Genomic DNA, 27868 nt, shown 5'->3' with positions numbered 1-27868 from the left:
ACCTCCTTTTTTTCTATATATACATAAAAAATATATATAGTTACAAATAAAAATAGCATGCTCCTAACAGTATTATTAAGTATGCTTGTATGTAGCCATGTCTCATATCTTGTATATACAGCATAAAGTTATATACACAATTTTATATACTGTCACAATTTCTTTGTTCAGTTATTATATATTTTTTTTAGTTTCAGAAATGGAAGGCAATGTCATTCTATTATATTCTGCAGACTTTTCTTTATCTATTTAACTTCTGAAGAATAGTTTCATAAAAAAGCAGGCTCCCCTACCATTACACTCCAGGCTTGCTGTTTACTGATGTTTGACACATGTTAAAAATGAGAGCTTAATAGGTTATAATTATGTACTTGCTGTGTCTATGAGTAGATGAGTGTATTACACAAAGTCACAAAAGAGGTAATGCTCAAACAAATACAAAAATAATTCGTATTAAGTGCACTTTAACATCAAGAATCTGAAGGAAGTGCATTAAGCCCATGTCAGTAATCTGAGGGAAAATATTGCATGACCAATTTACTTCAGAATAAGTTCTTTTGAGGTTGTTTCACTAAAGGTTGAACTTTCATCTATAATAAAATATTTTAATTTTGAAGAGTTTAAAGTATCTCTTTCTTTTTCTTTTAACAACTGTGGAAACATGCCAATTTCAACTTTATTTTTTTTTAGTTAGTTAAAATCTTGCACTCTCAATTCTTTGCTTGGGAAAAGCCTGGATGAGGGATGGGGTGAGGGGTGGAGGACTTCTGATCACTTTCTTCATTTCCCTGTCTTCCTCAGAACTTCCTTCCATTCAGAAGAATGAGCTAATTCATCCACACTACAGTGGCAGCTTATGAAATAGATAGGTTGGGCAGAGCTGGTTCATCAATGCTCTCCTATCCCTCAACTCCCAACTTAAAAACAAATAAGAAAAAGCAGTCTGAAGAAACATGCCTTAGGCTCTTGACATTCCGACCCACTGATATTGATCTTCCTTCTTTTTATGCACCAACTTTCATTTTGGCCCTTAATTTCAAGTTAGTCCTTAGGGCTTGAGCCTGTTGCTATTTTTCATTTTTCAACTCTAATATGTTGTAATCTCTTTTTCTTTACCCCGGTTTTGATGTCTTTGTTATACCTTCAACAAATTCCCTGTCAACCAGACCAAACTGACCTCCAACCTGCAATTGGTGAGGGTATAACAAGCAAAACCAAAAACAGGAAAGTCAGAAATCAAACAAATTTAATTTCAAAGTGAGGAAAATAGCAGATTAGACACATGTGCTGGCTCCCCACACTAACTGGGGAGGATTTACTTTAGCACAGACAAATCTCAAAATTTGTACTTGTGTCTTTATAGAGCTGTAGCCCTGGCAATGAAGGCTAACAGCAACAATGACATAAGTTTGATTCATTTCAGAGCTTCAGATTCAGAATGTATATATTTTTCCAAACTTATTTGGTATTTTTCAAAGCTCAGAGAATACCTAGTGCTGGTCAAACCAATACAATAATTGCATGATTTTGCCTGAGGGTAAGATATTCCAAAGTATGCAAAGGATTATTTTTATGCAAAATTGAGAGCACAGATTTTTTGCTGGGTCTAAGCTCTCGAAAACAGAGTATCTCCTGATATATTGACAAACCTTATTCTAATCCTGGAACTTATTCCTGATGGATTCTCTATGGTAGTAAGAAGTCTTTATTGATATCATAAACATTTTCCTTCAAGATATTTAGTTATTTTTTCTAAGTACCTAGTTTGCCCCAAATAAACTGATCTCAAGGCAATCTTCCCTAGTACGAATACTGAGTTCAATAACCAAAGATCTTGCCCATGCCATCACCTCACAGATTCATTTTTGATTACATTCTTCATCCTGGCTCTCATTCAGTGCATGGCCAGTTGAGTATCACACAGTACCTCTAGGGTGACAGATGCAGACTTCTTCCTTCCAGTGATATCAACCAGGACCCAATGCAATACCAGGAAGATATACAGAACCAACCTACTATATAATTTTGGAAGCCTTCTATGCTATTTACTTCCCCTGTATAATACAAAACATTACGCTGTTCACAATGGTGTCAAAATGTTTAGAGACATCCTATTGTCCACAATTAAAGCCTAGAAAGCAGAATGTGTCCCAAGTTGCCCTAACAAGAATCCTTCTCAACCATGATGATCTCACCCTCTGGCAAAGTGTATTGCTTTGACTAGCACCAAATGTTAATTGAAGGATTTATAATTTTATGTGCTCACAATACCTACCATGTGAGCCAAACAAGGTACTGCACTTTTGCTTCTACTACACTATCTCTGGTCTATGACTTTGCTCAACAATCACAAGGCTCAATGATCCTTAAGACTTGAGGCAATCAACTTGGAAAGTCTTCACACAGGACCCATTGTCCATGTATGAACCTGCCATAGGAACGGCTACTAAAGACCTAAAATTGTGCAATGGCCCAGCCCACTTGTAGTTTTGCATGTATATAAGCCCTGTCCTTTCTCCCCCCTCAGGAGGAGTGGTGGCGACTTCTGCTTGCAAATACTTTTCTTACTCTGAAATTAATTAATTAAATTTCAGTTTAATCTTCAATTCTTTTTGTGCTTGCTGCTCTATTCAGCTCTGTTCAGGTTAGAAGACAATTCCTGTCTAGTTGACATTAATTGGATGTCTCTAATCAATGTTCAATGATTCTAAAGACAATACAAAATAACTTTAATATCTGAAATTGTCTAATATTTTTAAGTTCTTCAGAGATTGAAACTTTAGTACATTCTTTTGTTGGCAGGTGCATTAATTTTTTTTTTATCCTGATCCTCAAATTTTTAGTTCCTTTGGTGAAACTAAAATCTCCACTGTTTTAAATTAAGCATTTCTTCTTTCCCACCCTGTGTTATCTGTGCTTATATAAACACACACTAAGAAAAGGTGCCATTATAACATCTTCTGGTTTGTAAAATTTGGGTATGTATATTATCTCTTTTAATCCTCATTACAACCCTATAAGTTTTGAAAAAGTAATAATGGCAAATTATTTTCATTGTACAGAAGGAGAAGAAGAAACTGAAACTCATTGAAGTTAAGTGAATTGTTTACTGGAACATATCTAAAATGGATAGAAATTTTAACTCAGATCCTTCCTGATAGCAACTTCAGCTATATTTATTTATTTATTTATTATCTCCAGTATACTTTTACACATCACTCAAACACTCAGTATCTGGTAAGCACATACACACACTATCACCTTCATTTGTTGGTTTCAATTGTCAACCATTTGAAATGTAGCAACTCTTTACTCTCAATTTTTACTCATATTTCATTTGATAGCTGAAAAGACAATCATATGTATGTGTGCATATTCTTCTTCTCTTCAATCCTTACACCCATTGAATGAAGTTTTTACTCAGTTTGACATTGAATGCCCTCAAAAACAAGATAACACCCTATCTTTCTGTTTTGTCTCACAATATCTAATCTTATGAGGGTAGAATCTTGGCCCTTTATTTTTCATAACAAACCCCAAACAATTTAGTATTAGAGGTACTGTTTTTTTTTTTTTGAAGACACACTAAAAACATACAAACAACAACAACAAAAAAAAAACACTTCTTTTCCAAAGGCAGGCCAGTAATTTTCAGAGAAGCTTATCATTTGAATATAATTTTATTGCATCATGCTCTGAAAAGGAATTATTTTCTATTTCTGCCTTTCTGAATGTGATTGTGAAGTTTTATGACCAAATACATGATCTATTTTTGTGTAGGTCCCTTTACTGCAGAGGAAAAGGTTTATTCCTTTCTGTGCCTATTCATTTTTCACCTGAGTTCTATCATATCTAAGTTTTCTAGGATTCTATTAAACTCCTTAGTTTTCTTCTTATTTATTTTGTGGTTAGAGTTTTCTAATTGTGAGGGAGGGAGGACAAGGCCTCCAACTAATATAATTTTTCTATTTCTTCTTGTAACTGGCTTAATTTCTCTAAAAATTTGGCTTCAATGGTTTGATATCATCAAATCATATTCCATTCATTGCCATACCCTAAGTTCATGTATGTGCCCTTAACTGCTCCAATAACAGATGGAGCTCTCAATAATTACTGATACCATTTTCCCATCTAGGGATGTAAACAGTTTATCCTTTAAATAATATATTTTTCATGTTTATCTTCCTATGCTTCTCTTCAGTCCTGTGTTTGAAGACTAAATTTTCCATTTAATTCTGTTTTGTTTTGTTTTGTTTTGTTTTTTAATAGGAATGACTGAAAGTTTCTTAGTTCATTGAAGGTACATCTTTTTCCCAGAAAGATGATGCTCAGTCTCTCTGGGTAGTTAGTTTTTGGTTGTAACCTCAGAATACAAACTTTGCTTTCTGGAATGTGATATTACAAGCTTTCTGATCCTTTATTGTAGAAGCTGCCAGACCTAAGTAATCCTGACTGTTTCTCCTTGATGTTTGAAATGTTTTGCTTTGGCTGCTTGCAGTACTTTTTCTTGATATGATAGTTGTGGAGTTTGGGCATTTTCTATATGTTAATCTGTTTATGGAGATGACTGATAAATGCTTTTAGTGATTATTTCCTCCCCTCTACTTCTAATATAATAGACTAGTTTTCCTTGATAATCTCTTGACGAATGCTATCCAGTCTCTTTTTTTTAGGTCATGATCTTCTAGTAGACAAATAATTTCTAAATTGTCTCTCTTGGACCTATTTTCTAGGTTGGCTGCTTTTGCAATTAGATATTTTATATTTTCTTTGGTTTCTTCATTTGTTTTCATTTGCTTGATCAATTCTTGATATTTTATTTATTCATTAGCTTCCATTTTTTAATCATAGTTTTTTTTCTGGTAAATTTATTTATTTTTAATACACATTGATTTATGAAACATGTTGGGAGAGAAAAAATCAGAGCAAAAGAGAAAATAACATGGGAGGAAAAAAAAACATAGAACAAAAGTGAACTTATCATGTGTTTACATTCAGTCTCCTTATTTCTTTTTCTGGTTGCAGATGGCATTTTCTGTCCAAAGTCTATTGGAATTGCTTTAGATCACTGAACCATTGAGAAGAGCCAAGTCATTCACACTTGATCATCACACATTCTTGCTATTATTGTATACAATGTATTCCTGCTTCTGCTTCTTTTACTCAGCATAAGTTCATATAAATCTTTCCAGGACTTGCTATAATCAGCTTGTTCATCATTTTTATAGAATAATAATATTCCATTGCCTTTATATATATTGCTTTTCAGAATGGTTGGACTAATACAAAGCTTCATTCATTTCATGTTAACGATCAGCTTTATTGGAATATAGTAGATCAAATGAGTTTGCTTTATTTATTCTTAATTTGTTGCCATTTGTAAAAACTTTCAGCTTATAGTAATTTGCCTTACCTTTTCATTTTTTTTATTAAAATGACCTAATGGTTTGTTTTTAATATTTTCCCCATCTCATGTTTATTTTTCTCACTTATATTTTGGAATTTATTGAAATTTTTAATGTTAATTTTCTAGTTGTTATTTCTTTATTTTAAAAGTAATATACCCGTTATTTTTTCCTCTGCTTTATTGATTAAATATTTTTTAGCATTTTAAATGTTCCCCAAAGGATTGTTTTGGTTAAATGACTTGAATTTTGGTGTCTTTTCTCATTTTCGTGATAACTTTATTAAAATTGTATGCATGTCTGTGTATAAAACAAACTTTATTTGAAGAAATATACAACAACTATTGTTCCTATTTTTTCTTGTCCTCATAAACTCAAAAAACAATCATTTAAGTCATTTTACAATCAAGTTATTCCATGGGATGAAACAACTTTTGTGTTTGTGTGTGTGTGTATATATGTGTGTATGTATAATGAGATATGAAAATATATAAGACTAAATCTTGATTTCAAGTACCTTTTATGCTATTAAAATTCAGAGAAGTCCTAACTAAAGTGAGTGACTATATTCCCCGCCCCCCCACTGGGCATTATAAGATTTAGGGGATACTAAAAGCTATCATGGTCCTTCAGGGGTTAGAAACAGCAAAATTAAGACCTATTCAGTAAAATCATTACTTAGAAATAGAAAGTTTACAACTATCTCTCATATATATGTGAGTATATATACATGTGCTTATGTACATACACACATTTGAGCATATTATTTTGCTCCTGCACATGTTGTTGTACCTATCCTGGATAGAAAAATTCATAGCTACGAATTTAAATCTAAACAAGTGAAGAGTGTTGTACAGAGTGACATCTTAGATTTAGAAATATAAAGTATTTTATTGGTCAAGTCCACCTTTTTTTTTTTTTTTCTCCAAGATAAAGTACAAAGAGATTAAGTTCATCACCTCCAGTCAAACAAATAGTAAATGTCTGATGCTCTGTTGGAACATGGATTTTTTTGACCTCTGATCATTTAAAAATTATTTTACATATTTTAAATAAATTGAGTTCCATTTTTTTATTTCTTTCTAGCCCCTCCCCTAATCCCTGAAAGGTGAATTAATGACAAAAAAACATGAAAAATCATAAAAAATTTTATGCTAACCATGTCACACATACACACAAACCCAGAAAAATAAAAGGAGAAAAACATACTTCAATTTGTATTCAATTCCCCCTTTACATGTAGATAACAATTTTCTTCATGCAACCTTTCAAATTGTCTTGGATTATTGTGTATACTATAATAGCTAAGGCTTTCTTAGTCTCTCATAAGTAAAATATTGCTGTTTTTATATAATATTTTTGGATTCTTTTCACTTAACTTTGCATTAGTTCATATAGGTTTTTATCAAGATTTGTTATGTTTTCTTGAGCTGTGACTTTAATTCAAGTATTCTCTCTACTAACACCAACTACACAATGCTATGGGGCTTCAAAGCAAACCTGCTTCCTTAAGGAATAAGAGAAAGATCCATGAAGGAAGTAGTGTATGAACTGATTATGAAAGATGAAAGGAATTTGACAGACTTCCAGAGACACAGGTGATGGTAGAAGCTGAAGCTAGGGGAATAGTATTCCCTAAGGCACAGAAAGGAGAAAGATTATGATATTTTTAGTGGAGGGGTAAGGTAAGTAGAATGTGAAGATTCAGATGTTGGAGAAGCCTTAGATATTATCAAATCAATTCTTATTATTTTATTTAGGTTTAAAATCCTAAGAGGTTAATTAGCTTTTCTAAGGTCAAATAAAAGATTAAGGCAGGCTGGTGAGATTTTAGTTCAGGTCCTTTGACTGCAAACACTGTATATCTTGATTAGCTTAGAGGTGCATATGCCAGATAGGTATGTGGCAAGAAGAGAATGGACATTCTTTATTGTTAGACCTAAAGGTCTAGGCTAATTTTGGCAGTAATAGAACACCACAGGGAATTTTTGATAAGTGGAATAAAATTATTATGACTATGTTTTAATTATATAAAACTATTACTTTCCCATAAATTAGACTGGGGAAAAATGACTCAAAGCAACAAGGCTGGTTACAAAAATGTTATAATAATAAAACAGGATAAATAAGTTTTTAAATTGTCATCATATTTTAGTTGAAAATGCAAAAGAATTCCAGACTGTTTGGTTTAGCCCTTTCCTGATGGAAGTATTTATATTAGGAAAAAAAAAAAAAAACTCTTCCTTTCCTACCTCGTGTTGGATGGTTTCAGAAAACTGAGTTTAATTGTCAAAGAAGAAGAAATAAGAATATTATTTTTAATGGGAGAAAATGGATACTAGTACATTTCAGAGCAATACCTTGGCAAAGAATTCTTTAGCGAACATAAAACCAAATAGCTTTTATGTGGAAAAATCAACAAAGAAAGAATAGGAAGGGAAATCATAGAGTGGTTAAAACATTCTTGCATCAACTATGTATGAAAAGCATCTTATACGTAAGAGTAAAACTTTACTTGTTCATTAGTAGTCTATTTCTTTGTTTTACTTTCCTGAGCCTTAGGTTCTTTTGTCAGTAATAACAAAACTTTTCATATTTTAATTAAAATTCTTTCATTTCTTCTGTGTTTACATATACAGATGCTAAAAATACAGGAATTATCAAGTCAACAAGCATTTTTCAGTATCTACTTTGTGCTGGATAGCTAGGTAGTAGAGTGGCCAAAAACCAAAGAAAAACCTCTATTCCTTGGAGTCATAAAGACCTAAGTTCAAATGTGGTCTCAGATACTAGCTGTGTGATAGTGACTAAGTCATTTAACACAGTTTACTTCAGTTTCCTCACATGTAAAATGAGTTGGAGAAGGAAATGTAAAATCATTTCAGTATCTTTTCCAAGAAAATCCCAAATGGGAACACAAAAAGTTGAATATATCTGAAGAACCTCAGATTGTAGTAGGTATTGGACTAAGCACTAGGGTGACTAAAAAAGATAAAACAGCTATTGCCTTCAAGGAGTTCATGATCTAATGAGAGAGCTAAACATAGAATGAACATATATACAAAATAAATTGGATATGAGGGGAGAACTAAGTTTGAGAAAATCAGAAAAGATTCTTTACAGAATGTTAGAAATTAGATGAAATCTGAAGAAAACCAGAGAAGTCAGTAATTAGAAAAGAGGAGGATTCCAACAACAGCAGAACTGAAAACAATGTCTCAGTAAATTAACATAACTTTCAATAGAATAATTCTCAAAATACTGTCACTTATGTGTAACCTTTTGAAAGATAACTCTAAGCCACTTATAAAAAGAGGAATGAAAGTTAAATCAACTATAATTTTACTACACACTCATCAGTTTCCCATAATCATGAAAAACTGAAATATTGTTAGAGGGGTTAAAGAAGGATAACCATTCTAATACATTACTAATGACACTGAAAATAGGTTCAATTACTGGGGATCACCCTTTGGAATTATGCTAAATAAATGACTAAAATGTCCATTCCCTTTAGACTAGATTCTAGTACTAGGCATTTCCTTATAGAGATCAAAATCCCATTTACAATAAACATTTTATAGTAACACTTTTTATGGCAGCAGAGAATCGGGAACAAAACAGGTACTTATTAGTTGAAGAATGGCTAAAGAAATTGTGCTATGACTGTGATGAAATATAATTACTCATTATGAAAAAGAAAGAATTCAGAAAATAAGGATTGTAATATGATCTGATTCATAGTGAAATAAGTAGAACTAGGAACGCGATATTCACAAAGGCAATAGAAACTGCAAGAACTCTAAATGAAATTAAACAATGCATAAAATGACCAACCTTGGTCCTTGAGAAGAGATGAAAATTTGCAAGTATGGGATTTCTCATGTGTTGGTGTTGTTCAATTTTTTTTTTCATTCTTCTTGTCCTTATTGAATCATTGTAACAACTTTCTGGTGGAGGAATAGAGAGGAATGTATTTAGAAATGAATGTAATGCCAAAAAAAAAAAAAAAATTAGTGGCAATTCATTGGAGGCAACAACAAAAGTTTGCCTCTGGGCAGTAATTAAAAATTGCCACATTTGACGGATAGCATAATTGAAAAGCATTGTGACCACACAGATTGTGACGTCCAGGAGGAGTAGGTAATGCAATTGAGATGTTAGGTCAAAGGAACAAGTTCAGATCTGTTCTTTCCACCCATCACACTTTTGCTCTACTCACAATAGTAAAAGTAAAAATTAATAATAATAATTATAATAATGATAATAGATCCATAGGGAAGGGGCTGAGGAAGAATGAGAAAACAAATGCTACTGATTAGCTGGGCTCTTCAAAGGTAGCAGCCTCTGATTCCAGGACCAGTGGATGCTATAAATAGCCAGGGAGGAAATCTCCTCTTCACCACTTATTATTTCTTTGATAGCCATTCTCCTATCTTGCTGGGTTATTTCCCATTGTTGGTCTCCAGAGCCTTGAATAGTTTTTGGCAATGATTACATTCCCCTGCCTGCTTTTTGTGGAGCTGGCTTGTTTTATGCAGCTGCATTTTGCCCACTGTAATCCTAGTTTGTGATTCTGTGTGTCCTGAGATATAGTATTAAAATGCTATTACTGGATAAGATAGTTCTATCCTCAAACCTGTGAGAACAATGTATCTTTTCTTATAAAGACTGACTTGTTTGTCTATATTAATAAGTTAAGAGAACCAGAGTATTATGTTGTCACATTAGTGGGGCAAATAAATTCAATGTTGAAAAGAAAACACCAATACATTAATTATAATGTGATTGTACTAGGCTTAATGCCCTTGAAAATAAATAAGCAGGATATTTAACTAGCATTGTGTGAATTTAAACAAGTGTGACAACACTGAGATTAAAAAGAAAGATGTGATGGAAATTTTCAAGTATATAATTTTATTAAGTATTTATTATTAAAACATATACTATATGCTAAACACTGTATTGTGGAGATACAATTAGAAGCAGAAAGGCAGTCTCTCCACATGTCCAAGGAGTTTACATTCTAATGGAGAAAGAAAACATATGGAGGAAAGGGGAAGAAGAAAGAAGAAGGTAACTGGTGTGAGGGCTTAGAAGAGAATGTGATGTGGAGATGAGTCAGCAATGCAGTAAAGAGATGGTTGAAGAAATATATCTAGCTTGGGCATTTGCTTAAATTGGAGATGCCAGAGGGAAATAAATCAATAAGGTGAAGTCTAACGGTTGGAAAATTCTTTTAAAATGAGAATTAATCCAAGTATACACTGATTTTTTCTGAGGAGTAGGAGTTTCCAGGGCATGGTAGAGAAAATTATATATACATGAGTTTACAGAGGATCCTAGGGAAGTATGAAGTCTTTGCACCAAATTGAATTTGGAAGAACAAAAAGATTAATTCAATGCTTGAAGTCTAGATGACTGGGAGAATGATAGTGTTATTAATAAACAGTTGTTAATTCAAGAAGTGAATAGAATTCTTCTTAACATGAATCCTTAGACATTGTAGAAATTCTATAGAAATTTGCTTGTACACAAATGAAAAATTAAGCCATTTTAAAGAATAACATTTAAGTGAAAGCATCATCTTATGGTTTTAGAGAAATTACATTTGACACAAATGCTACCTTTTAGTTTGTTTCTGCAACATGACTTTCTAATAGGATTTTTTGAAATATAACTGTCTATATTATATTATTGGATTTTGATAAAACTATTTTATTCTTAAAATGCATGTGCATAAAGTCAGAATGGTTTAATAGAATGCATGCTTTAGTTTAAGCCATAGAATTTGGGTTCAAATATTCCTGTATGAATATTCTTGGGCAAGTTTGAACTTCTCTGAATTCTTATTCTTGGAGTTTTGTTAGGGACTTTCCTTCTGAGAATCTCCATGTATGCTATGTCATCTGGTAGGGTGGACCCAGGAGGTAAAAAGGGGCTTGGCCTCTGAGGCAGGAGGTTGTGTCTTACAGAAGTTAAAGGTTCCTTGAAATGCTGAGGGGTGTGTCCTTTTGCTAGATCTATTCTTAGGAAGCAGCATTAATTCCAAGTATCTCCCTTCTGTGGATCCACCTACGCTGTGCAGAGTGGGCTAGTAACCAGGTAATCCCAGAGGACAGTAAATATAAATAACCAGTTTTGAATCCATAGGCAAAAAGAAAAAGATGTGGAGAGAAGTAGAGAGATTCAGAGATGCAGAGAGATTCAGAGATCAAGAAATGCAGAGAGAGAGGGAGAAAGAGAGAGAGAGAGAGAGAGAGAGAGAGAGAGAGAGAGAGAGAGAGAGAAAGAGTGAGAGAGAGAGAAATAGATGCAGAGACATACATGTGTTTGCTCTTGCTTCCTGTTAACTCTTTCTGAGATTACTAATAAAGAAAGGCTGTTTGGCACCTTAAAATCGGCTTGTCTTCATGTGTTTCCGGGAAAATTGGTATGTATGGCTTTGGACATCAGTAGCCTCGGTGGGAAGTTACAGAGCTTAAACTTGTACAACTATATGCAGAATAACTGGTCAAAGCAGACATGCAAAAAGTACACTAGCAATATTGTATGTACATAGCAAATATGTACCAAAGTAACCCATGTCCCCAGTAGTGCAGAATTCCACTGTACTTTCTTTTCTCTTGTGTTCACATGTCATCTCCTTTCCTCAATATCCAAACTGGATACCTCTTCTAAGTACTTCTTAACTGAGCTCTCTGGTCTACCTTTTTTTTTTTTTTTTTTGTTATCCCATATTTTTAATGCTATATCAGTCAAAATGTTCAAGCAATATTTTGTAGAACTCAATAAAAGAATAACAAAATTAGCTTGAATAAACCAAATGGTATAGATGACCAGTGGAGATAAAAAACAAAGGTTAGGAGGGTGGGAGAAAGGAGGTATAATAAAACTTCCAAACATCATACCACATCATAAAGAAGCAATTAATCAAAAACATTTGCATTGGTCAAAACTAGATTAATATAACAGACTAAATAAGGGAGAATCAGAAACAATAGAAACAAATAACTCATTGTTTCATAAAGCCCCCAAATAATTTATTTACAAAGAACCCCTCTTTTGATTAAAAAAAATTATAGGAAAACTATAAAACTGTTTAGTAAAAATAGCCTTACATTAACAACTTTTGCCATGCTTGAAGTGAATATATAACCTTAATGTTAAAAATTATACTAATAAAATTCAAAATTAAGCATAGCATATACCATTCAAAGTTATTACAGTTCTTTTTAATAGTAGCTTTTTATTTTCAAAATATATGCAAAAATAGTTTTCAACATTTACCTTTGCAAGCCTTGTGTTTTTCTCCCTTCCTTTTCCTCACCCTCTCCCAAGACAGCAAGTAATCCAATATAGGTTAAACATGTGCAGTAGTCTATACATATTTCCATATTTGTCATGCTGTACAAGAAAAATCAGATCAAAAAGGAAAAAAAAAGAAAGAAAATAAAACAAGCAAATAACAACAAAAAGATGAAAATACTGTGTTGTGGTTTACAGTCAGTTCCTGTAATCCAATTTCTGAATGTAAATGGCTCTCTCCATCACAAGCCTATTGTAATTCCTGGCCTACACCTTTATTCAGTTTGATTAATGATCTATTGATTTCATAGCTGGTTTTTTTTTTCCTTCTATCAGAGTCATACTCCCATAGAGTACTTTTGCCTCAGTTGACTGATCAGAAAGTAAGCCTTGATTGTCTTAAGGAACTGACCAGTCATTTTTTTAGTCAAGGGCTAACCACTCTCTGTTTCAATCAGTTTTATTTTAGAATTTATTTATTTTATTTTATTTATTTAATATTTCACCTAGTTACATTCAAAACAATTTTTTTCATTTTATTTATATTTTTGAATTCTGGATTCTCTCTTTTTATCTCCACCCACAATTAAGAAATCACATGTAAAGTTAGGCAAAACATTTTCCTTCTCTCTCTCTCTCTCTTTCTCTCTCTCTTTCTCTCTCTTGTCCAGCTAAAAAGTGTTAAGTGTCTGAGGTCAGATTTGAACTCAGCTATTCCTAACTCTAAGACCTATACTCTATCCACTGCATCACCTAGATGCTCCAAAATATTTCCATAAAAGTTGTGGGAAAAAAAAAAAACACCATGTAGTGGTGTTGTTAGATCAAAGGATGAACATATGAGCATGAATGTATACCTTTTGCTATCATTTGATCATTTATCAACCGGGGTATGGCTCTTATTTTTTATAAATTTGACTCAGTTCACTCTATGTTTGAGAATGAAACCTCAGAAAAACTTGGTTCAAAATTCTTTTTACAGTTACTACTTATAATCATATTCCTCCCATTAATTCTTTTTCTTATTTCATCCTGTCCCTCCTCAAAAGTCTTTTAGTACTGACCACTGTGTCTCCCAATATACTCTCTCTTTCATTACCCTCCCTTCTTCCAAAACCCATTGTCCTCCTATTCCCTGAATGATAAGATAGATTTCTCTGTCCCTATTAAGTGTGTATGTTAGCTCCTTATTGAGTCAATTCTGATAAGAGTAAGGTTCACTATTTCTTCTTTACACATTTTAGAAGAAAGTCACCTTCTCATTGCCACAAGCTTGACTGATGAATTCCTTTTCATTTCAAGATTGTTAATTTTTCTTTGCTTTTTTATTTGTCCCTTTGTATTTTGACATCTATGTTTAAGTGTGTGTGTGTATGTATGTATGTGTGTTTGTTAATGGAATGATCAAAGGTGTTTAGATAGATTCCTCTTACCTACCACATTTGATTTTATGTATAATGCTTTGATAGTATGTTTGTTTATCCAAGAAGTCTAAGTTTAGCTTTCTCTATATCTCTTGCTTCATCTAAGAAATTTAATTCAAAATATTAAAAAGGTACTTAAATTATTAGCAGGTTATTTTTAAAAAGAATGTCAGTGAATTCACTGTTTATGTGGATAGCTTGTGTGCTTTATCATAGACATATAATATCAATGACAAAAAAGGAAGGGCTGTATCTATATAGGTGGAAATCTTGTTAATGATAATAGTAAGATATGACAAAAAAAAAAAAACATATTGGAAGATGAGATACAAATGGCCTAAAGGTGAAAGACACTTTTAGTTGAGTTCCTAGTGCCACTGAAATATTGAATAATCAGTTATATTTTCATGAATTCAGAATAACTAAAGATAAAAGTAGAGATAGGAAATGAACTTGGGATTTTATTGATTTAGGGAATTCCTACGTGAGGAAACTCCTGATATCAGTGTAAACTAGTACATTTTCTTGAACTTATGTTCATACATAGTAATCAAAAAACTGAGACATTCAATTAATTGCATAGTCATATAGTTAATATGTGTCAAGGTGAGACATGCTTTAAGAACAACTCTAGCTATTATATCATGCTTCTTCTCAGTGAGGATTATGTTCACATTGAACAGTTCAACAAATACTCTAGTAAGTCAATTTTACTGTCATAAAGAATGAGAAATCTGATTGAAATGAAAAACAACTTGACAGTATTTTTAAACAAGTATTTTCCTAAGGCAATATATTTGCTAATTGTCTGTGCAGTCATAGGGTGAAATATCATTGCTATTTACAGCTTATTTTTTGAGCTCAAATGAACTCAAAGCTCATTTACAGCTATTTAATGTGATATAATTTGGAGTAGAGAAGTTACTATCCCAAATGGATAATTATGAACTGCACTGGACAAGCAGCCATTAAAAATATGAAACAGACTTTGAAATTTCACTGTTCTATTTAATTTAGAAAGATATTGCTCCATTTGGGTTGCTTCACTGCTGGATGTTAAATCTACAGGAGCAAAATGATGAAGAAGAATGGAGAAAGTCTTAACTATCCCATTGATCAATAAATTTATTTTAAAAATATCACTTTTCTATGTGTCAATCTCTGTTTTAAATGTTATGGAAGTAAAACTAAATGTAAAACACTTCCTGCCCTCAAATAACATGTATTCTAATTGGAGAAAAATGATGAATTTATCCAGATATATACATAATTTACACAAAATGAGTGCACCAAAGTTTTGAGAGAGAGGACATAGCAGGTCAGTTAATATATACATGCTACACATAGAAAATAATATTGGAGCTAAGTCTTAAAGAAAATCAGAGTTTGACATAAGGAGAAGTATGCATTACAGGTATGAGGAGACAACCTTTACAGAAGAATGAAGGTAGGAGATGGAGGGGGTTCAAGAAGATCATAGTTGGATCACAGAATTCAAGGAGGGCACCATGTAAAAAGACTGGATATTTGACAAGGGACCAGATCATAAAGAAATCTTAATGTCTATGCAAATATTTTTATCTGATACCTGAGATAATGAGGTCACTCATTTTTTTAGGTCACTAAATTTGATTGAACAGAATTGTGACATGATCAGACAGACTTGTGGTTTAGAGAAATCAACTGAAACACCCTGGAAGAATAAGAGATTGCAAGGAACAATAGAGAATAGAATATAAACTATAAGAAGTATACACCAACCTAATGATAGAATAGCTCTGTTTATTTGTACATGTGAATCTTTTTTTTTTTTTTTTAATCAATGACCAAGGGGCAACTAGTGGTGCAGTGGATAGAGCACCAACCTTGAAGTCAGAAGGACCTGAGTTCAATTCTGGCTTTAGACACAACACTTTCTAGCTATAGAACCCTGGGTGAATCACAACCCCAATTGCCTCAGCCAAAAATAATTAAATAAATAAATGACCACAACTTCCCTTTTATTTTCCATACCATGTTTATTATTAATATGTTTATTACTAACTTTATATGGGCTTCAGGCAATTTCACAAGTCAAATCTGGACAAGTCAGTAAGATTTTTTATAAAATAATCTTAATAATTCTTACACAATAACAGGAAATTTAACATCATGCACCTATCTTCAAATATAAGCTGTATTTATAATTCAACATTCATTACTTTCTCCATCACATTACATCACCAGTCATTGAACTGTAACAGTCATTGAACTACAATTCTAACTGTTGTTTATAGAGAATATATCATTTCTATATATCATATGCAAATTATTTAGCAATATCTTTTATTTTATTAATGAATATCTATTTAAAGTACTTGATGCATTTTATTGCATCAAGACAGGTAAAGGGAACTATTGTGACCAAGACAGCATAAATGGACTAGTGGAGATTGAAAATAAGGAGATGTAATTTCTGATAATTCAACAGAGCTGCTTAGTAAGACAAATCATGCTGCTTATATATCTTAAAACCATATGTTATTATTAAAGGCATAGCTCTGTGACCAGCCCTGGTTTCTGTTTCCTATGATCTAATTCTCTGAAGCATGTTGTTAGTTTCTAGGACTCAATCTTATGTAAAGCTTACGATGCCCTAGTAAATGTGTCAGGACTTTGTTTTCCCAAGATTTCAAGCTTAAATGCACTCTTGAATAATCTTAGGAGGATGTTCCCCACATCCCAGTTACTGAAGATTCTAGCTTTCTGGGAATTCTCTATAGGGAATAGAGAATAAGAACTTGGATCTGGAGTCGAAGCCTTAAGAATCTGGGTAACTCATAACTTCTGCCTACCTCAGTTTCCTCAAATATATAATGGAAAGAATTACATATATTCTTAAGGTCAATGATGGCATAATATTTGGAAAGCATTTAGCAGAGTACTGAAAATAGTCATTAATAAATGCTTATTTCTTTTCTTCCTTGTAGCAAAAAACACTTAAATAACATGTTATTAATTTATGCAGTTTGAGGAGATTTAGTGTAGCAAAGTCGAGAGGTCATTAGCTTTGAAGTCAGGAAGGCCCACATTGAAGTCCTTCTGTTGTATGGTTGAACAATATTTTACTTAAATTCAATGACTCAAGAAACTCAGACTTCTTTTGGGGGGGAGTATTTGATTTATTTAATATTTCCCCAGTTACATTCAAAATATTTTTAAGATTTGTTTAAATTTTTTTTTTTTGAGTTCTAGGGTTTCTCTCTTATCCTCACTCACAATTAAGAGACCACATGTGAAACTTAGGGAAAATATTTCCATAAAAGTCAAGTTATGAAAGAAAACATAGACCTCCACTGTAATGAAAATTAAAAAAAAAAAAACCTCAAGAAAGATAGAGAGAGGGAGGGAATGAGAGAAAGAGAGAGAGAAAGAGAGAGAGAGAGAGACAGAGAAAGAGAGAGAGAAAGTTTCAATCTGTACTCAGATACAATCAGTTCCTTCACTTGGTATAAATAAGATATTTTATCATAAATCTTTCAGAGTACTTATAGATGATTGGACTAAGAATAGCAAAGTTATTTACATCCGATTTTTATTAAATAATTATAATATTTATTCTTCATTGGTGAAGGAGTTTATCCACGGAAGTACTCTGATTCACCATGACTTCAAAAAAGTAAAACAAAGCAAAAGAATTATTGTCTTTACTTCTTGTCTGTAGAAATATGGTAAATTCTAGGTGCAAAAGGAATTACCTTTTGCACACATACCCAATATATTAGTTGTTTAGCTTTACCATGATAACTTTTTATAAGGGATGGTTCAGTAGAGAAACCTGATTATTGGGAAGTGAGTAACATTTAAAAAAGAATAATATATGAATAAATATTAAAATCATATTGGTGTTAAGTGATTTTGGTCCATAATAACTGATATTTATTTTAGTATTTGAGAAAAATATAATACTTAACTTCTTATATAAATCCTAGTTGTTGCTGTTATTGCTGCTGTTAAGAACTTTACGTATAAATTTCTTCATTTGATCCTAAAAATAATCCTTGGAAACAAGTGCTTCCATGTACTTACTCTCACTTTCATTGTATATACAAGGAAACTAAAGCAGAGTAAATGGCTTTTCTGACATCACACAAGGAAGTACAGTAAGTACTTGGTAGTTTCTTGCACTATAAAGAGTTAGAGTAAGGAATAAAATCCAACTTTTCAGCCTCTAAGTCTAGTGCTATTTCATTCTCCCTTATTAACTTCTTGACTACTATACTTATGAGAATGGTCTTAGATAAGAATTTCCAAAGTATTGAGGTCCTTGCTTCCATTTAGCAAGCTTTCATTTTCTCCCCAGTCTAATTGCCACTCCCATCTCTTTAGTCTGATGTGTGCTTAATCTTTCCTAAATTAAAAAGGAAATAAATCTACCTAGTAAACTACTCAATCTGGCAGCTCTGATTTCTTCCTTCAATAAATAAACAAAACCCTTTTGAGAACTAGGATTTCCTTCCTCCTTTCAGTAATAAGAAAAAAAAAAGTAAACTAGAAAATTTTTTTAAAAACTTCCCTTCAAAACTGCTCTCATTGTCAGTTTTCTCAATTGTCAATACGTTCATAAGTAAATATATACATTTACATAACATATGTGTGTATATCCTAGTACTTATTGAATAGGTGATGTGCAACAAACTCAGGGACAAAGCACTTTAGTCAAAATGAAAGAAACAGTGGGAAATTGTATTTGAAACATTTTAAGATTAGAAAATGAATGTAAAGTGTTTGCCTTTCTTAAAATGCTATATAAATTATATACATTCTTATTTTTATTATTCTATTGCTTTTAATACTGCAAAAATACACATCTATCACAAGTTGTTAGTACTCAAAAATCCTCATTTAAATTAATTGATAAAGGAAAATATTCAAATGTAGATGTAAGATTAAGATGTGGTCTATAAAATCATGTTGCTATCCCCAAAGACTACTTTATTTGATAAAGAAACAATGTATTTCCCACTTTTGTGCCAAATGTCATATTGATTTCTGTGGTATTTTTTGTGTTTCAACAAAACATGTATTCCCAGAACCTGATTGCATCTGGCTAACTTTTTTGGACATTTTAATTATGCTCTACTCCTTAGCTACATCAAGCTGACTATATATAGCTTAGTGATTAATGCTTGTTTTGAGGACAACACTGCACAGGAACTTTAAAATTAAAAATAATAATAATAAAAACACGATTAATGGAACAGAAGTGAGTGCAAGGAATAATGTTGTAAAAAAATTACCCTGGCATGGATTCTGTCAATATAAAATTATTATTAAATAAAATCAAATAAAACTGAAAAAAAAAGCACAATTAATTACAGGGGCTGAGGTGTGGCAGAGCGAAGATGGCAGAGATAGACATGTCTCTAATTGACCTCCTCCAACCTTTTCTCAAATGAACAGAACATAAGTCTCTGAAAGGGTTTTGGACTGACAAAACCCACAAATATTTGGAGTACAACAAATATTCAGAGGAAGACACTTCAGAAGAACTTTAGAAGAGGTCTGTTTCAATCTAGCAGATAGGCAGTCTGCCTAGCACAGAGAGCAGCATAAGGAGCCCAGGGCAAAGATCTGGGGCAAGGAGCAAGAACATTGCAGTGCCCAAGCACTGTGGGAATTTATTGGGAGTTTCTTAGGCTACTCAGTGCTGGTTGTAAGCAGATGGTTTAGCAGATTTGATGTAAGACACCTAAAAGAAAATTCAAAAAAGCAAATTGTAAGCCACAGAGCCCTGGAAGAATGTGGGGCTTGATCATGATTTCCCAGCACCAGAAGTCAGTAAGCAGAGGTGGCCCAGGGAATATTAAAGTGGCTGTCACCTCTTTGCCTTAGGAGCTGACCTCAACCCTTAAAAATGAGCAAAAAAGGCAAAAAGAACTCTAACCATTGACAGCTTTTATGGAGAGAGAACAGATTTCAAATCCTAAGATTCCTAAAAGCATATCAATTCCAAATGAAGCCTGAGAGGATGATATGATTTGGTCCCAATTTCACAAGCCTTTTTTGGGAAGATGTCACAAAGGGTTTTAAAAGAGAGGTAGAAGGTAAATAAGAAAGGAAATGAGATTTTTGCAGGAGGGTATTAAAAAAAACAGAAATTGTCTGAAGAAAACATCTTAAAAATAAATGTGATGGAATGGGAAAAGCAATATAACTCCCTACAAAATAGATTCGATGAATTGGAAAAAGCATATAATTCCTTACAAAATAGATATGAAAAAGAAACCAATTTGTTGAAAAACAGAATTTGTGAAATATGAAAAAAAGAAGTCAATGAACAAAACAACTCATTTAAAAACTTAATTGGCCAAATAAAAAAAGAGCAAAAAAAAAAAAATAACCAAAGAAAATAATGCACTAAAATTAGAATTGAAGAAATGGAAGTTAATAACTCAATGATCCTTCAAGAATCAATCAAACAAAACCAAAAGAACTGAAAAAAATAGAAGAAAAGATGAAGTAGCTAGTTGGAAAAACAACCGAACTGAGAAATAGATCTAGGAGAGATAATACAAGGATTATTGGGCTCCCTGAAAACCATGATGGAAAAAGAGCCTAGATATCATCTTTCAGGAAATCAGCAAGGAAAATTGATCTGACATCTTGGAATCAAAGGTTAAGTAGCCATCAATTACCTCCTAAAAGAGATCACAAAATGAAACTATAAGGAAAATCATAGCAAAATTTCAGAATAATCAGATCAAGGGAAATATATTGCAAGCAATCAGAAAAAATAAGGTGCCACAATCAGTATTATCCAGGACCTAGCAACTCCCACCTTTAAAGATCAAAGGGCCAGGAACCTGATATTCTGAAAAGCAAAGGAAGTTGGATTGTAGTCAAGATTCAACTATCCATCTAAATTGAGCATGTCTAAGATGGCGGAGAGGAGGCTCACAGTTGCATAAGCTCCGCGCTTTCTCTCACTATCCACTTCATTACAAGCCTCTGAATCAATGCTTGACTGAAAAAAAACCCACAAATAGTTACCAAGAGAAGCCATCCTTGAGATCCGCCAAGAAAGGTCTGTCTTTACTGGAGGGCTGGGGCGGTTTTAGATCGGGCGCAGGCTGGGGGCAGCGGCAGTGAGAGCGCGGGAGCAGAGCTGAGAGGGGGTGGGGAGTGATCGTGGCCGTCTCTGCGGGGAGAGCTTCGCTACAGGTTTGGAACCTGCAGCAAGTCAACAGCCCAGCAGAGAAGCTAAAAACACCGGGGCTGAAGAACACAACCGCAAACAGCTGGAGTCTCTCAGGACCTGGCCCCCCCCCCTTCCCCCCCCTCAGTGACTCAGCACGCTTTGGGATCTCAGAGCGCAGGCCCAGCACAGTCCTGCTAGTGCCTCACTGCTGCCACCTGCAGTCTGTAGAGGAAGCTCGATAACACACCCAGCCCCCCCCCAAAGAAAGACTCCAGTTTTTTCTGTTTTTCTTTGGTAGTTTATCTCTGATTAATAGACAGAATGAGCAAGAAGCTGAAGAGGACTTTAACCCTTGACAGCTTCTATACAGATAGAGAGCAGACTCTAAATCCTGAGGAGACTAAAAACAGGCAGTCCCCAGGTGATTCCCCAAAGGAGGAAATCATCTGTTCCTCAGCACAGATGAACCTCATAGAAGTGATTAAAAAGGCTCTCACAAGGGAGCTAGAAGAAAAATGGGGAAAGCAGAGTGAGGCTTGGCAAAAGGAGAGGGAGGCTTGGAAAAGGAGAGGGAGGCTTGGCAAAAGAGCCTGGAGAAAGTTAAAGAGAGAGTGGATAAAGAAGTAAAATCCTTGAAAAATAGGATTAGTGAACTGGAAACAGAAAACAGCTCTCTAAAAAACAAAATTGGCGAAATGGAAAAAAATTCCACAGAACAAAAGAACTCAATTGGACAATTAGAGAAAGATTTTAAAAAAGTGAGTGAAGAGAATACTTCACTGAAAATCAGAATTGAACAAGTGGAATTGAATGACTCGAGGAGACAAGAAGAATCAGTCAAGCAAATCCAAAAAAATCAAACAATGGAGAAAAATGTGAAATACCTTCTGGGGAAGACAACAGACCTGGAAAACAGATCCAGGAGAGACAATCTGAGAATCATTGGACTCCCAGAAAAACATGATGAAAAAAAGAGTCTGGACACCGTCTTCCAGGAAATTATCAAAGAGAACTGCCCAGAAGTCATAGGAACAGAGGAAAAAATAAACATTGAAAGGATTCATCGATCACCCACTGAAAGGGATCCTAAAATCAAAACACCAAGGAATATAGTGGCCAAATGCCAGAACCCTCAGATGAAAGAAAAAATATTGCAAGCGGCTAGAAAAACCCAATTCAAGTATCAAGGAGCCACAATAAGGATCACCCAGGATCTGGCAGCATCCACATTAAAAGATCGAAGGGCCTGGAATATGATATTCCGAAAGGCTAAGGAACTTGGTATGCAACCAAAAATAACTTACCCAGCGAGAATGAGCATCTTTTTCCAGGGAAGAAGATGGACATTCAACGAAGTAAGCGAATTTCATCTATTTCTGATGAAAAAACCAGAACTTAACAAAAAGTTTGATCTACAAATATAGAACTCAAGAGAAATCTAAAAAGGTAAAGATTAATCTTGGGAACTATATTTTGACTATATAGATGTATAAAGAATACATGTATACCTTGTTCTAGAAATTGATGTGGAAAGGACATTGTACCAGAAAAAGGGTAAAGTGGGGGTAGTACATCTCATGAAGAGGCATAGGAAACCTATTATATCTGAGAGAAAGAATGGAGGGGGATGAATATAGTGGGTATCTTACTGCCTTCAGAATTGGCTTTAAGTGAAAAATCTTAAGACATATTCAATCTATGGTGAAACTTCTCCCATCTCATTGAAAAGTGAGAAGGGAAAAGTGGAAAGGGAAGGAATAAGCTAAGCGGAAGGGAATACGGGAACTGGGAGGGAAAGGGGTAAGATAGGGGGAGGAACTCTAAGGCGGGGGGAGGGACACTAAAAAGGGAGGGCTGTGAGAAGCAAGGGGTGCTCACAAGCTTAATACTTGGAAGGGGGGGAAAGGGGAAAGAAGGGAGGAAAGCATAAACCGGGGTTAACAAGATGGCAAGTAATACAGAATTGGTCATTCTAACCATAAACGTGAACGGGGTAAACTCCCCCATAAAGAGGAAGCGGTTAGCAGAATGGATTAAAAGCCAGAATCCTACAATATGTTGTTTACAGGAAACACACCTGAAGCGGGGAGATACATGCAGGTTAAAGGTAAAAGGTTGGAGCAAAATCTACTATGCTTCAGGTGAAGTCAAAAAAGCAGGGGTAGCCATCCTGATCTCAGATCAAGCTAAAGCAAAAATTGACCTAATTAAAAGAGATAAGGAAGGACACTATATCTTGCTAAAGGGTAGCATGGATAATGAAGCACTATCTATATTAAACATATATGCACCAAGTGGGGTAGCATCTAAATTCTTAAAAGAGAAACTAAGAGAGCTGCAAGAAGAAATAGACAGTAAAACTATAATAGTGGGAGATCTTAACCTTGCACTCTCAGAATTAGATAAATCAAACCAGAAAATAAATAAGAAAGAAGTCAAAGAGGTAAACAGAATACTAGAAAAGCTAGATATGATAGATCTCTGGAGAAAATGTAATGGAGACAGAAAGGAATACACTTTCTTTTCAGCAGTTCATGGAACCTATACAAAAATTGACCATATATTAGGACATAAAAACCTCAAACTCAAATGTAGTAAGGCAGAAATAGTAAATGCATCCTTTTCAGACCACGATGCAATGAAAATTACATTCAACAAAAAAGCAGGGGGAAGTAGACCAAAAAATAATTGGAAACTAAATAATCTCATACTAAAGAATGATTGGGTAAAACAGCAAATCATAGACATAATTAATAACTTCACCCAAGAAAACGATAATAATGAGACATCATACCAAAATGTATGGGATGCAGCCAAAGCGGTAATAAGGGGAAATTTCATATCTCTAGAGGCCTATTTGTATAAAATAGAGAAAGAGAAGGTCAATGAATTGGGTTTGCAATTAAAAATGCTAGAAAAGGAACAAATTAAAAACCCCCAGTCAAACACTAAACTTGAAATTCTAAAAGTAAAAGGTGAGATCAATAAAATTGAAAGTAAAAAAACTATTGAATTGATTAATAAAACTAAGAGTTGGTTCTATGAAAAAACCAACAAAATAGACAAACCCTTAGTAAATCTGATTAAAAAAAGGAAAGAGGAAAATCAAATTGTTAGTCTTAAAAATGAAAAGGGAGAACTCACCACTAACGAAGAGGAAATTAGAGCAATAATTAGGAGTTACTTTGCCCAACTTTATGCCAATAAATTCGACAACTTAAATGAAATAGAAAAATACCTCCAAAAATACAGCTTGCCCAAACTAACAGAGGAAGAAGTAAATATCCTAAACAGTCCCATCTCAGAAAAAGAAATAGAACAAACTATCAATCAACTCCCTAAGAAAAAATCCCCAGGACCAGATGGATTTACATGTGAATTCTACCAAACATTTAAAGAACAATTAACTCCAATGTTATATAAACTATTTGAAAAAATAGGGATTGAAGGAGTCCTACCAAACTCCTTTTATGACACAGATATGGTACTGATACCTAAACCAGGTAGGCTGAAAACAGAGAAAGAAAATTATAGACCAATCTCCCTAATGAATATTGATGCTAAAATCTTAAATAAAATATTAGCAAAAAGATTACAGAAAATTGTCACCAGGATAATACACTATGACCAAGTAGGATTTATACCAGGAATGCAGGGCTGGTTCAATATTAGGAAAACTATTAACATAATTGACTATATCAATAACCAAACAAACAAAAACCACATGATCATCTCAATAGATGCAGAAAAAGCATTTGATAAAATCCAACATCCATTCCTAATAAAAACACTTGAGAGCATAGGAATAAATGGACTTTTCCTTAAAATAGTCAGGAGCATATATTTAAAACCATCAGTAAGCATCATATGCAATGGGGAAAAACTGGAACCTTTCCCAGTAAGATCTGGAGTGAAGCAAGGTTGCCCACTATCACCATTATTATTTAATATCGTATTAGAAACACTAGCCTCGGCAATAAGAATCGAGAAAGATATAAAAGGAATTAGAGTAGGCAATGAGGAAACCAAACTATCACTCTTTGCAGATGATATGATGGTATACCTAGAGAACCCCAGAGATTCTACCAAAAAGCTATTGGAAATAATTCATAATTTTAGCAAAGTAGCTGGCTACAAAATAAATCCCCATAAATCCTCAGCATTTTTATACATCACCAACAAAACCCAACAGCAAGAGATACAAAGAGAAATTCCATTCAGAATAACTGTTGATACCATAAAATATTTGGGAATCTATCTACCAAAGGAAAGTCAGGAATTATATGAGCAAAATTATAAAAAAGTCTCCACACAAATAAAGTCAGACTTAAATAATTGGAAAAATATTAAGTGCTCTTGGATCGGCCGAGCGAACATAATAAAGATGACAATACTCCCTAAACTAATCTATTTATTTAGTGCTATACCAATCAGACTTCCAAGAAAATATTTTATTGATCTAGAAAAAATAACAACAAAATTCATATGGAACAATAAAAAGTCGAGAATCTCAAGGGAATTAATGAAAAAAAAATCAAATGAAGGTGGCCTAGCTGTACCTGATCTAAAATTATATTATAAAGCAGCAGTCACCAAAACCATTTGGTATTGGCTAAGAAATAGATTAGTGGATCAGTGGAAAAGGCTAGGCTCACAAGACAGAATAGTCAACTATAGCAATCTAGTGTTTGACAAACCCAAAGCCCCTAACTTCTGGGAAAAGAATTCATTATTTGATAAAAACTGCTGGGATAATTGGAAATTAGTATGGCAGAAATTAGGCATGGACCCACACTTAACACCATATACCAAGATAAGATCAAAATGGGTCTATGACCTAGGCATAAAGAACGAGACTATAAATAAATTAGAGGAACATAGAATAGTTTATCTCTCAGACTTGTGGAGGAGAAAGAAATTTGTGACCAAAGATGAACTAGAGACCATTACTGATCACAGAATAGAAAATTTCGATTACATCAAATTAAAAAGCCTTTGTACAAATAAAACTAATGCAAACAAGATTAGAAGGGAAGCAACAAACTGGGAAAACATTTTCACAGTTAAAGGTTCTGATAAAGGCCTCATTTCCAAAATATATAGAGAACTGACTCAAATTTATAAGAAATCAAGCCATTCTCCAATTGATAAATGGTCAAAGGATATGAACAGACAATTTTCAGAGGATGAGATTGAAACTATTACCACTCATATGAAAGAGTGTTCCAAATCATTATTGATCAGAGAAATGCAAATTAAGACAACTCTGAGATACCACTACACACCTGTCAGATTGGCTAAGATGACAGGAAAAAATAATGATGAATGTTGGAGGGGATGCGGGAAAACTGGGACACTAATGCATTGTTGGTGGAGTTGTGAACGAATCCAACCATTCTGGAGAGCAATCTGGAATTATGCCCAAAAAATTATCAAAATGTGCATATCCTTTGATCCAGCAGTGTTTCTATTGGGCTTATATCCCAAAGAAATACTAAAGAAGGGAAAGGGACCTGTATGTGCCAAAATGTTTGTAGCAGCCCTGTTTGTAGTGGCTAGAAACTGGAAAATGAATGGATGCCCATCAATTGGAGAATGGCTGGGTAAATTGTGGTATATGAATGTTATGGAATATTATTGTTCTGTAAGAAATGACCAGCAGGATGAATACAGAGAGGCTTGGAGAGACCTACATGAACTGATGCTAAGTGAAATGAGCAGAACCAGGAGATCATTATACACTTCGACAACGATATTGTATGAGGACATATTTTGATGGAAGTGGATTTCTTTGACAAAGAGACCTGAGTTTCAATTGATAAATGACGGACAAAAGCAGCTACACCCAAAGAAAGAACACTGGGAAACGAATGTGAACTATCTGCATTTTTGTTTCTCTTCCCGGATTATTTATACCTTCTGAATCCAATTCTCCCTACGCAACAAGAGAACTGTTCGGTTCTGCAAACATATATTGTATCTAGGATATACTGCAACATATCCAACATATAAAGGACTGCTTGCCATCTAGGGGAGGGGGTGGAGGGAGGGAGGGGAAAAAAAATCGGAACAGAAATGAGTGTAAATATAATGTAATTATTAAATAAAAAAATTTATTAAAAAAATTAAAAAAAAATAAAAAAAAAATAAAAAAAAAAATAAATTGAGCATGTCTTTCAGGGAAGAAAATGGACATTCAATAATACATGTGAATTTCATTTATTTCTAATGAAAAGAGCAGAGATGAACAAAAAATTGGATTTTCAGATACATAAGTCAAAAGAAGCACAAAAATGTAAAAAGGAAAGAACTCTTAATATCTATATCTCTGTTATGGGTACACTTAATGATAAGGGGTATAATTAGATGTTATTGTGATAGTATGAAAAAGAAACTAGAGGTGAAAAGGGGATTGAACTGGGCCAACAGGAAAATGGAGGTAAAATAGGAGAAATTACATCTCATGAAGAGGCAAAGAAGACCTATTATAATTGAAAGAAAAAGTGATGAGTATGAATACTTCTCTCATCATATTAGTTTCAAAGAGAAAA

The sequence above is a fragment of the Antechinus flavipes genome, chromosome 1 (assembly GCF_016432865.1).
Source record: "Antechinus flavipes isolate AdamAnt ecotype Samford, QLD, Australia chromosome 1, AdamAnt_v2, whole genome shotgun sequence".
NCBI lineage: Eukaryota > Metazoa > Chordata > Mammalia > Dasyuromorphia > Dasyuridae > Antechinus > Antechinus flavipes.
Note: the sequence above shows the minus strand (reverse complement) of the source record.